The 12,863-nt window shown below is 36.3% G+C and overlaps 1 long non-coding RNA gene across 1 annotated transcript in view; it reads left to right on the top strand.

Annotated features, from left to right (window-relative positions):
* The window catches only part of LOC111927785 (uncharacterized), a 36,565-nt gene extending 24,217 nt beyond the window's left edge, over positions 1-12,348 (top strand). Inside the window, exon 3 of the long non-coding RNA XR_002863756.2 lies at positions 9,997-12,348. This is a non-coding gene — a long non-coding RNA (uncharacterized LOC111927785). The remainder of the gene's footprint in view (positions 1-9,996) is intronic.
* Positions 12,349-12,863: the final 515 nt, after the last annotated feature.

Here is a 12,863-nt window from a genome sequence, read left to right as displayed (position 1 = left end):
GCCTAGCAGGAAACTCGCTTGACTCATTTTACATACTGGAAGGTACAGTATTGGTAAAAATCCAGCCATTCCAAAAGGATACTGGCTGACTGTGGTCAGCTAACTGTAGATTACTGCAGGTTAGGGGGCAGACATCATTGTATGTGTGATGCTGCAAGGTGCTGGTGGAAGGCAGGAGACTCTTCAGAGGAAAGCAAGAAAGACACTCTACTCACTGAGAGGCTACAGTGGTAGCAATAAGGCTTAAGGGCTTCAAATTCCTGATTCTACATCCTGCCTACCTACTGGGGCTTTGATAAGAGCCATAAATCTGTTATTCTAGTGTTTAAAATTTCTCTAGTTGGGTAGCTTTTTCAAAATGTTTGTTAACTGGCAATGGAATTATTCAAATGAGTTCAATTACATGGCTAAGAAATATTCTGGTTAATTTATTTTATTGATGTAGTTGTATATATCAATGAAACATGATATTAGGTATCTCAAATACTTAATCTACTATATGAATTAGGGTGTAAATAAAATTATCACAAAGCTCCATCAGATTTAACTATCATTGGGAAAAGGTGTTACTAGTACTCATAATATGCTGAATATTGACTTGTGATCAATGATGACCAATGGTGCAAGTGAATATATCTTTTTCCATCTTTCTAATGCCCTAATACTGCGTGCCTGGTTATTGCTGTGGCAGAAAGATGATCATGACTTTGAGGAAAAATACTCCAACTATCTTCTGAGAAAGTCTAGAAAGACACTGTATGATGTTATTTGGAAAATTTATCCATTATGTTTACTAAAAATATTTTTAAATGTGATGGATAAATTAATAACATAAGAAGCATCTTTTTTTTTTTCCTCTTTAGGTGGGTTACCAGAGTAATCTGTTTAGAAGGGATGAATTTCGTTTTTTAAAGTGAAGCTACAGCTCAAAGCTTTTGAAAAATCTAACCATTAGACTTGTCAGGCTTTTATATATTGTGTGTTTGGCTCAAACACTTACTCATCCTTAATCACTTGGATTAATAAATCCCACAATATGCTTCAGCATTGTGACACACAGTGCACTCTTAAGGGCAACATTTCTCTATTAGAGATCATATTATTTTTACTCTTCAGCATGATGTCCAGGATTTCTTGCAAATGTAATATGTCTTTAGTAGCAACTTAAATACAGTAAAATTCTGTGGTTTCAAAGCACTTGTAAAGGTCAATATGCTACCAACACTGGACTGCATTTGAAATGAATGAGAACTAGTGATTTCAGGACTCTTATTATGATATTCTGTTTGCATCTTTAGACACACGCAAAATTTATAATTATAATCTGTATCAGAACACAATCAGTGAATCCTTAAAAAAAAGTGGTGATTCTAGACATCTACTCTGTTGGGAGTAAAGCCTCTGAACCAAAAGTGTGATGTAGTGCAGTGCAAAAGAAATTTGTAAAATGGGAATTAGCCTCAGTGGTCTCAAATGCATATGGGTAGATGTGAAATTGGCATGTCATTTTAATATTAATTTTAAGTTTCTTGAAGAATTCCCCTGGAAATTGGTACCCACTGATCTTTTTATACTGCATAATGATGGACATGAGCATGTGGTTTATTTTAATAATAAATGTTAATAAAATGCAAAGCTATGCTTTAGAGATCTATAAGTATGTGAACAATGTAAATTTTTTCATGAACTTTGAACAACTGGTTTGTTTGGGGTTTTTTTTTACTTTTTGCTTGTTCAAATTTCACAGATCTTGTAACTAGAATTAGTGGAATTTCTGTTCTCTAACTCATCTTGTGAGCAAATGGTTAATAAAAAACCATTTCAATATGCATATGGGCCTGAAGTTGCATGTGTTGCTCATCAGAAAAATGTGATTAAAAATAAGAAAATATAGACATTAGTTAAAGCTCTGGGTATAACTGACTAAATATGGAGAAGAATAGCTACCTTAATTAAATGTGTGCTATGTTTATGCCTGTGTTTGACCTTAAAAAACAAATGGTCTTTTTAGAGAAAATGAGAAAATGTGGTTTTTCCAGGTTGTGCTATTTCCTATCTCGTCTGAGTCCAGAAAACATGGCAGCTTATTTATGTTTAAATCAGCTAAAATTATCCATAGTCCTACAAGTCACAAATTTATATCACTAGCTCTTGATAACTAATGTCAAGTTTTTATTGTAGCTATTTGTGGTATTTGCTGTGAAGCTTAGCTAACCACTGAGTGACCTTTTGTCCATAATTGTGTGTGCATAATAGAAGAAAGTTCCTCAGTTGCTCTTAAAGTCCACATTTACATAATTTCACATTTCTCAGTGAAAGCTCCATCAGCTTAGTGGGTACAAAATCTCTCTTTTCAGTTCTTTCAGTTTAAGTATTTCATGGATATCAAAAAATAATGGTGTTAGCCATCAATTTCATTCCTATGGATCATCCTAGATAAAAAACATAAATTACCTTTTAGGTTTGTAAAATCTATGTTACATTAAAGTTTTAGGTGATTACCACAGAATATGCACATAAAAAGGTAGCCTTAGATCAAGAACCAGACTATTGACTGAAGCTCTGATTTCTGATCTTTTTCCTCCCTGACACAAGCCATTTCTCCCCATATGTTAGAAAGCTGAATCTTTTCTTCAAGAAATGGAGCTAATCATATTCCTTCCAGCTCCACTGTATTTTCCAAAAGGCTATCCACTTATAGTTTCTCCCAGCTCCTCTTCTCAGAGCTGAATGCTTTCTGGAGTGTAGGAATGCCTTTTTAACTTGTCCAGACACTTTTTTCATTTAGTTTTGTTTTTTCCTCCAAGAGTACTTCAGACAGATGTAGAAATGTAGAATCTGTTGTAGGGAAGACTAAGCAGATATCCAGTCTGTTTTTAGCTTTGTTATTCTAAATGTGCTTCAGGCCTTCTTCAGTTTTTCATAGCCCTAGAAAGTCTTCAAGCTTACTCACCTATTTTGCTTAGTGTAAAACTGTTAATATGATTGAAACTGTACCTTCATTACCAGAGTTATCAACTTGTGAAATGCAGGATATTAACAGCACAGAATGTGCTTTTAGAATGTACAATGTTAGGGAAGTTTCTGCTTTAGTTTCTGCTGCCTTCATCCTACTTCTGAGGTCTTCTTTTACTAAGCACTGAACTCTGTGTATCTGAAAGGGATCAGAGGTAAGAGCCAGGAAAATAAAATTTTTTTTCCCTATCAAGTAACAGAAGATAAGACACACAAGAAAAATGATGGGAAATATTATTGAATAGGTAGAAAAAAATTGGGGAAAATCAGCATTAACCAAGTGAGAGGAAAATAACATTTTTTTTAATTCTGTAGGTATTATATCTAATAAGGCAGTTCCTATTGAACAACATTTCAAAGTCACCTCTTAACTGTAGATTTCAAATAATTTCCGAAGGATGAGCAAGTATAATTTTCATGGCCAGACTGGGGAGCAAAGGCACAAAACTGAAGTGGTCATTTTAGAGCTCTCATTGTAGAGTCCCGTTCTCTAGGTTCTGGTTAGAGAAGATGCTGTGAAAGACTGTATATCACTTTTTTTTTATTTTATTTTTGCTTCTTACCGATTTGAATTATCAAAATATCTTTACAAGTGTGTTTTCCTCCATGACTGTCCCTGTTTCACATATGTCGAAAGCCAGAGAGACTTTTTCACATTTATAGGTACTGTCTTGTACTGTTTAAGCAAGTAATGTTCTTTCATCAGTATGAAAAATAGTGTCTTCACATTCTTCCTTCTGCCATTACATTTTTCATGGTTTAGCATGCTCTTAGGGGAAAAGAAGCTAGAAAAATATATTCTTGTCCAAGACAACTGATAGGATTTTACCCCATTCTTTCTTTTTTCAGTGGGATTTCACTTAAATCTCTAAGTACAGTCAGGAATGATATACAATGGGTATGTATAGAGGCCTTTTCCCTAATTTTCTTTTGTAAAATTGGTTTATTGTAATTACTATTTCAATAATGTAGCATCACACGTTAACATTGGTTAGTGTGTGATATTCTTTTTACCTGACAAAGTTCTTAAGAGAAGAGCCATCACTGGCATTGTGATACATCATTGGCTGTGATTGGCAGACTTCAGCAAAAAAAGACTTATTTGCATTTAAGAGAATTTTCTGAGGGTTGATACAGGATGCTGGGCTGTATTTCTCAGAGTCTGAGCATGAATTTAAGCTCAATTCTAAGAACAATGTATTTGACTCTCGTATTTTTGCTAAGTTATATAAAAATTATAGGATACATAATAAAATGTGTAATCCCTACACAGTTGTGCTGGCCTGAAATGAAATTAGAGGTCATGTGAATAGCACTTTTTTGCTCAATTAATGTATCACTAAAAGTGATTATTTTGGATAAAGCAGTGAGGAAGAGCAGTTTCTTCCCCTCTCTTTTTCTCTATTTGGTTAAAGAAGAGTTTAAGTGTAACATATTCCTGGTAACTTAAAGATATAAATATTCTTTGTCCTTTCCTTCAATTCTGAGAGACAATTGGTGTACCACTTGCCCCAAAAGGAGCTAAATATTTAGAAGAAAATAATCTGTTCTTTTGCCCTTTCTCACTGAGAAGCAAAATCCTATTGAAATGCCCACATTGATCTAGAAACAAAACCAGTGAACTCTGGCTTTTCCTAACCCAGCTATGTAGCCCAGTGATGATACCCATTTTCCCTCCTAGCTAAAAAAATATTTCACATTCTAGCTTTTCACAAGAACATTCAAAGGGTTTGATGGGATAGACTGTGGTCTAGGCAGGTAATCTTGCATCTCTGGAATTGAATGTAAATTGCTAGTGAGCATATTTGGTCTTTTTTTGTCCATAAAGAAATGTTTATTTGGTGCTTTGTTCCAAGATTGCATTTTGACAGCAGCATTAGATGGACTGTTTAACTTTTTATCAAGCAGAAGAAAACATGTAATAATTGGCATATTGGATTGTGCTTGTGGTCTGCCTAATGTACTACCATTTCTCTGATGACCATACCAGATGCTTGAGATGAGGATGGTAGACCCCATAGGAATTAGAGGCTTCTATGAAAATTTCATTCTAATCCCTTCTAATGAGAAATTGAGCTAAAACTGAAGTAGGAGCTTTTATCCTTTCCAGCAGTCTTCATAGGTTGGTGACTTTAACTCCTCTAAATATTCTTATCTGTGTCCAGATTTGATTTGCCTTTGGATAGTAGTGTTTGGGTTTATATATTTTTTTAAACTTGTGGCAATAAACTACATGAACGGTGGTAAAATCAGATAAATTCTTCTTCTAATGTAATTGGATGTCCCTTTCCCTCTTGAATCAGTCTTCTGAAATGTATTTCATGCCACCTGGTTTACAAAGTAAATAGCAAAGTAGAAGGCAGCTACTTTCTCCATGTGTCCTCACTGGGGGTAGTCAAACTATGGTGATAGCCTAACTACTGTCTGTACGTACAGTCTGAGAGGCTCAGCAACTCCCCCACGCCTCTTTTCTCAAAATCCTGTTTGAGTATTTCAGGTTGGGCACCCAAAATCACTGATTTGCAAACTTCCATTGATTCTGTGGCTTCTCTAGTGAGCATCGGTTTAACCAGGATATAATTTTAGACTTGGATGCTATATTATGGATAAAACAGGTATTTTCAATACTTGTTTAGAACAGGCATGGATCGATAAGTGGGCTATATTTCTAGAATGCTTCAAAGTCTGTGGCATGTGATTAGATGCTCTTATTCCCAGGTGAAATCTTAGATTTAGTTGTTAGTAAGGAAGATATTTTTTAAAGCAAGTTTGTATGCTTTCTCTAATCCAGGTTTCCTAAGAGTGGATATCATTCTTTTGCATGCTGGTGATATATCCAGCTGTCATATGAAACAAAGACTGTAACTGGAGTGATAGGACCTTCTCAGTAAGAAGTAATTGTCTGATTTCAGTTACGTTGGTAGAAGTCTGGATTCTTCTCTATTCTCAAAGATATTACTTAGCATGATTCTGGATGTGGTTGGGACTGTAGCTGGAGCAGCTGGTTGTGTAATGTTAGACCATCTGGTGGGTTGGGTTTTGCTGGAGTCTGCCTCCTCCCCTGGGACTGGAAACACCCTTGTGTACCTCAATGTTATAAATGCAAAGGCAATTTCGGGTTATATAAAAGAGAAAATTTATTATCAAACAATAATAAATTCGAACAAAGAGAAAAAAAACCACAATAAAATAAGCAGCGCAGCGCTGGGTGGACAGGGTCTATACGCAAGGTATAGATGCTCCCAAATCCACGCCTGAGAGTCCTTTGGCCTGGGTTTTTATAGGAAGTTTGTGTCTCGAGGCCAAATTCTAAGCAGGCACCCTTTGCTAAGAGGTTCTTAATTGTTCGAAGAATAGATTTCCTGGCACCGGAGAATAGAGTCAATAGACGTTGGGCAGAGGCTCCTCATATGTAAAGAGGTCCAGGATGTCTTTTTGATATCATTTTGGTCCGGGCCATTAGGGTGGAGTGGTGGCACCCATCTTGGAGCCGATGGCTATCTCGGCTGGCTCCTCTTCCTTTGTCTAGTTTCTCCATTTCTCCAGCACAGGTGGTCAGGGCGGAGATGCTCGGGCTCGGCGATATCTCGTCCGGGCCCGTTCTTTTGTTTGTTCGATGGCCCGTGTCCTGCCCATTCTTTCGGGGCTGATGTGCCTGCTTGCGATTGTTATCTGGGTGCTTGGCTGCAATCTGTTGCTTTGGAAGAGAAATCCTGCCTCGACCTGGAGGAGGATTTCTCATTCCATATTTTCATCATTTACAATTGCATATACTTTATTTAAACCTTTTCTTTCGAATTTTTATTCATCCAATTCTTTATTACACTCAAGAAGTCAGATGCCAGAAAATATCTCTGTTTGCAAGAACTGTTTGACTGGGATAGGACTTTGACTGACACCAGTATCAGCTGCATGTACACGCTAGTTGGGAACCTAATGAGTGCAAGATCGGGACTTCAGAGGATCGAAGGGAGTTCGCTGAAGAGACTTCAAATCTCTGCCAAATAGACAGAACTTTTCAGATCTCTTTCTTCAGAGACTTAATTACAGTAATCATCCCTTGAGTTTATCCTAGAGCCCTACACAAAGAAAACCTGACCATGATTATTGAAAATGTAAGTGCTATTGGTCACCTACCATTTCCAGTTTCTGGATTATACTTTATTTTTGGCTAAACCCAGGCCGTCTCTGTACATAAAGAGCGTGTTCTTTATCCAGAAATTAAATACAATACATTGTAAAAAAGTATGTAATTTAAAATTTATTTTTAATTAATTAAATTAAACTGGACTGAATTAATTAATTTCAAGACCAGGGTATATCTTGGTACCATTAAAAACCAAGCTTATCAGGATAAATGTTTTTGATGACTTCACCACCGAAATGGTGCTTACAGTGCAGGCTTGGTGCATGAAGTCCTATAACCCTCTTGTGGAAGTATCTGGCTGATTTCCACCCCTAGTCCTCCTTATTTTCCCCATTTCTGAGTCTTTCCTATTGATTACAGTGTCCATTAGTTAAATATTTTTTCTCATCAGAGTCATGGCACTTTATGAAGCCTTGGATTCTATTGCACAAGATACTTCATGGATATGGTTTAAAAAAAGTCTCAATGGTTGCAAGGAAAATACAAGGAATGACCACAGTGGGCATCAATGTAAAATGTAAAATTTGTACTTCCAGTGGTGTCAAAGTCGTGGGTGTGGGTGGGTTTTTTTTTTTTTTTTTTTTTTTCTGGTACAGGAGAGCTTTAGAAAGGGATTTGGAGGAGAAAAAAACACTTCTGTGTCCCACTTCTGTGTAGCATCTCAGAAGAGTAATGCAGGCAAACAATGTGGAGGAATAAGTCTGGAAAACTATATTTTTTTTTTCCTATTTGCTTCAGAAATGCATTTGTATGTAGTCATTTTTTCTACACTGGAAATTCATTTGTGGCTGAGTATTAATACAAATACTGTAGAAACCTGACACAGAGTCCTAGTGTAAGGCTGTGTATATATATTTTTTTTAAATGGTGGAAAAAAAAAAAGACAACCCCCAAAAACTTCCAAATGGTTCTTTCTGTTTTTTCTATTTTGAGTAAGGAAATGCAAGGAAATACAAAGATACTGTGAATGCTTTACAGGAACTTAGCAGTCCCAGCATATTTTAAGACTTTTTATACTACAACATCTGAAAAGATAAAGGTTAAATAATGGACAATGCTTAAGGTACCCCAGAAATGTGTGTATATCTTACTTAAACAAAAGCCTGGTTACAACTGAAGTTGTTTGAGAGGAAGATTAGTTGAGGCAAGCTCTGCTTGGACATCCCATTCATAATTTTCTAGCATTTAAAAGTAACTCAATTGATTTAACCTGTACTAAAATGAGCTTGTTTAAAATCAGTCTTGGCCTTAATTTTGGGAGCAACTAAAATTGTTATGGTGCCTGAGTAACCAGTACTGTTTCCTCTGTAGATCCTGTTGAAGAGATGGATATTTGTGTTGGTCATAAAGCTGGGAGACTAAAGTTTCCTAGGTTTTGGTGGTTGCCCTAAAATAAAGAAAGGTTTGTTATCCTCAATGGGAATTTTCATGCTTATATAAAGCTTTAGTATTTGTAATTTTTGCAATTATAGACCATTAAGAAAAGTGTTTAATCTGCTTTCCATCCTGTATTTTTCCAATCACTGTAAGATATCAAATAATAGATCTGTGTTCAAATGTTTTATTTGTGTGCCTTAAGAAATTACTGCATCTACCAGAAGATTTGCTTAACTGAAATAATGCTTTGTCCTTAGACAAAATATTTTGCTGGGTTTGGATCTAAATTTCTGGGAAAACTTTACAAACTAATGTGTTTTTCTCATCTTGTAAAATAATCACATGCTCCAAAACTGGGAGAAACACCTTTTCTGGATTTTTCTAATACTTTGGGTTCATGCTCACTTTCTAGTTATTGCTAGAAAAACATCATAATTACACTGACTATTTTTCATCCTTACTGCAAAAAAATTTAGAGAAGTACCTTACAAATAATGATAGCAATCCAGGTCTTCCCTTGGAGAAGTACCTTAGAAATAATGATGGTATTCCAGGTCTTCCCTAAAGGTTGCATTACTTTGCAACTGTTTGGTTTCTGAACAGAAGTTGAGCAAGATTTCAACATGCTTCAGCTGTTGGTATCCCTTCCACTTGGGCAGGAGGTTTGGTGCACACCTTGATATAGCTTGGATGCAGATGGAGGTGGGACAAAAAAAAAAAATGGGAGGGCAGAAAACAAGCTATGGAAAAGAAGACCAAAGGTGAGGAGGCCAAAAGCACACTCAACTTGTTAATGAGCAAGTATCATAGTCACAAAGTGATTCTAATGGTGTCAGGATACAAACAGGCTGATATAATCATTGGGCAGCACAAAAGAGGGGTGAGGCTGTCCCTACCTCCCACCTCAGTGGTGAAGGCCAAGGGCCCTGTGCAGGTACTAGAAATCTTTACTGATGTGCTACCAAACCATTTCTACATGGAATTCTTTCAAGGTCCTCTGTTTTCAAAAAACTTCTGTATGGATTTGCCAGCATCACTTACAGACAAGAGTAAATTAGTAAATTAAATACACTGACAGTGTGGGAGTTCTTCTCAGTCAGATTAATGATTTCCTAGATTATTGATTTGACTTGTGTTTTTAACATAGACTTGCTTTTCCTGATAGACATGCTATTCCTCTCCTTCTATAAGCTGCTAATGCTATTGGACTTTTGTTAGAGACAAGTAAACTTCAGAGTAGAGATGGACTAAAGATGGAGCATATCATGCATCACACCCTCTCTGATATGTTGTTTAGGGTGCAAAATTTATACTGGATCTAAACTCACTGTGACTGTGTGGCTCTGGATGCTTGACTATGCAGCCATAGGTGTATGGATTTCCTGTTTTCAGTAAGGCATGGAGCACACAGGTATTATTGAGAAATGAATTGTTAATATTTTTGATTTTTTTTTCAGTAAATCAGCTGTGGTATCTGTGGAACACCAAGAGCCATAGCATGTAATTTTAGAAATCTGCAGGAGTCTCCAGACGTTTCCAAATGCCAACAGTCTCCAGCATTTGCAACCCTGCTTGAATCAGAAACAATAGAAGAGCTGTGCTTGCAACTTTGCCCATTTATTTTTTTTTTTCTTGCTGGTGGGATACTGTAGATTTTAGTAGTAATGACTTTCATATGAAATAACATTTAAATAATTATAAGAAATTATTTGCAGAAACTGTCTAAAGCTGTAAAGTTAAACCAACAAATGCATTTAGATAAAAACCACTTGTGTTCTATCAAAGGAATTGTCTTTTTCACAACATACTTGCAGATGACAATTCTGTAATATACAAAAAAACAGCCATTGAAAAAGCTGAGGGCAATCCCTTCTGCAAAGGCTAATTCTAACATAAGATGTGAGGAATGGGTATTTTCTACATGGGGCTTCAGAGGGAATACTTAAACATTTATGTGACCTTCTGGGACACCTGGCACAGGTTTTTACTTGTGAGCAAGAGGCATTGACAAAGAATGCTTATAAAGGCCAGAAAAACCCAAACCCACCTTTTATTCACTCAAGATCATTCACATCAAAGGAACCCATCGTTTCTTTCATGCAAATACTGTGGGGATTGCTTCACCCAGGACTGGAAAGCAGCCAGGCTGCATAGCATGACAGCTACTCAGCAGTCCACAGCAAAGCTATACACCACGAAGGAGCAGGAATGGATTGCTGGTTTTAAATCTGATACACATTTACAGCAAATGTTCAGAAAGCATTTTATTTTCTGCGTTTTGACCATATCTTCTCTAATGTGCTGTTTCATGAGCCTTATGGTATAGCCTCAAATCTTCACTTTTTTCCCCTCTATAAAGGATTAAAGTAGTATGTATCTACATAATTAAATGGTCTTACAAAACTGTGTGCCTACTCCATCTCTTAATAACTTCAAAATGGCATCCTTTCCTTTGCAACCACTATTGGGAATATGTTTGTTGTGTCCAAAAGCAGCCAAGGTTTTTCTTGGTTTTGGTGTTTTCTCACAACATCTCTAGCACCTCTTAATTTTTTTGTCACGTGTGACTTTTCAAGCCTGCACATTGAGGAAAATTACTGAATTCTTCCAACCTGAAGTCTCTTAATACAGCCTGCTTAATTTTCAAACACTTGAAATCAAACCTTGTAACTCATTGTTAATTTCAACATAATGATTCCTAGAATTAAAAATTCTACTGCTGAAAGTATTAATTTTTCCTCAAGCATTTTCCAGCTGGCTTGAGGCAATGGATATTCTGGCTTTCCAAATAGAATAATCTCGATTCCTAGGGGGTTCAGGTCCCACCACGCACCACATGCAGATACAGAAGCATTAAGTGTTCTCCATAGAAGATCTTTCCACTGAGCATTATTGAGCAAACCTGAAATTAGCAAAGGGGGTAGCTACACCATTTATATCTTATATAAGAAAAAGTGAGCAAGGTCTAAGGAATTAACTGACATGAGAATATATGCAGTCTCATTCTTTCCTATTAGGAAGAAAACTCTCTTTCAGATGAGGAGTTATTTAATCCTGTACTTGCCTCCAGAACCTGAAGTTACATCATCTCAGTTTATTTTTAGAATACCATTTTTAAATATCAAACATGATCCCTGCTACAGAGTTGCATTGATGTGTATTTAAATACTTGAGTACAACAAATAAAAATACCCCAAACAACGTCCTACAGGACAAAGCAGACGCAAAGACTTCTTTCCAAAGAAATATCAAAATGCATGTGGCATCCCCTTCATAGTGAGGTGTCTGCTTGCTTCGTATCTTTTGAATATCAGCATGCTTACAGAACACAGAGGGAGTAATGTACATTGTTGTCCAGAGATTTTAGAGACTATAAATGTAGCAGGGCTTTTTGGGTTTTTTTTGGGAGGGTGTTTGGATAATGCTGTCTTTAGAAATACTGCCTTTAGATTACAGTAAAATCAGGTGGTCAAGATTTCCTTTTTGAGTTGTATGCAAGGAAACATGCATGACAACATAATCTGAATGTGTTGAATATGTACTTCTTGTAGCAAATTTTTTCACTAATTGGATGTACAGAACTGTTTCAGTTATGGCATGTACTCTGTATCACTTCATGAGGCATTTGGATTTATTTTTATTTTCCAGAACTGTTCTTAGTTATGCTCTGTACATGTAAAAATAACTTCTAAAAAGTGTCTCAATTATTTTGGAATACAGCTGTATTAAGTCGAGTCTATACCTTGTGTTTGCTATCACCTTTTTTTAAAAAAACCCAAACATTAAAGCCTTTGATTTTAGCCATGAAATTTTCATAGTGGATAGATGTAGAATTATGGGGCAATAGGAAGGATTAGTCCTGCAAGGCAGCACAAGACTTAGTTGTGGAGTTCTGTGTCATGGGACTGTACAAGGGATGCTCTGAGAGAGATTTGGTGTATCAATAGAAGTTAGAAACTTGGGTAACTATTGGATGCACTGGCTAGAATGAAAGGTTATGTACTTCTGAAAACATTTAAGGGACTGGGATATGTGGGATAAAGGTTACTCTCTTCAACATTTTTTAAAATCATATATTTTTGACTTGGTCATGCACTTCACTATTACCCCTGCTAAGCTTTTATTTGATTTGGTCTAGCTGCTCTTAGTTTCTCACGTTTGTATCAGTATGCTTATAAGTGACTTGGATACAGTTATTTACTAGTGCTGGCTCCAGAGATGACTGAAGCCACAAAGGTCAGATTTTGCTTCTCTTTTGTTGTCATTATAACAAGAGATTATAAAACATACGGTATATTTGTGAGCCCCAGGTAAACTTAAATCT

Source organism: Cyanistes caeruleus, chromosome 5, assembly GCF_971803275.1.
Source record: "Cyanistes caeruleus chromosome 5, bCyaCae1.hap1.1, whole genome shotgun sequence".
Taxonomy (NCBI): Eukaryota; Metazoa; Chordata; class Aves; order Passeriformes; family Paridae; genus Cyanistes; species Cyanistes caeruleus.
Note: the sequence above shows the minus strand (reverse complement) of the source record. Positions and strands in the feature narration are given on the sequence as shown.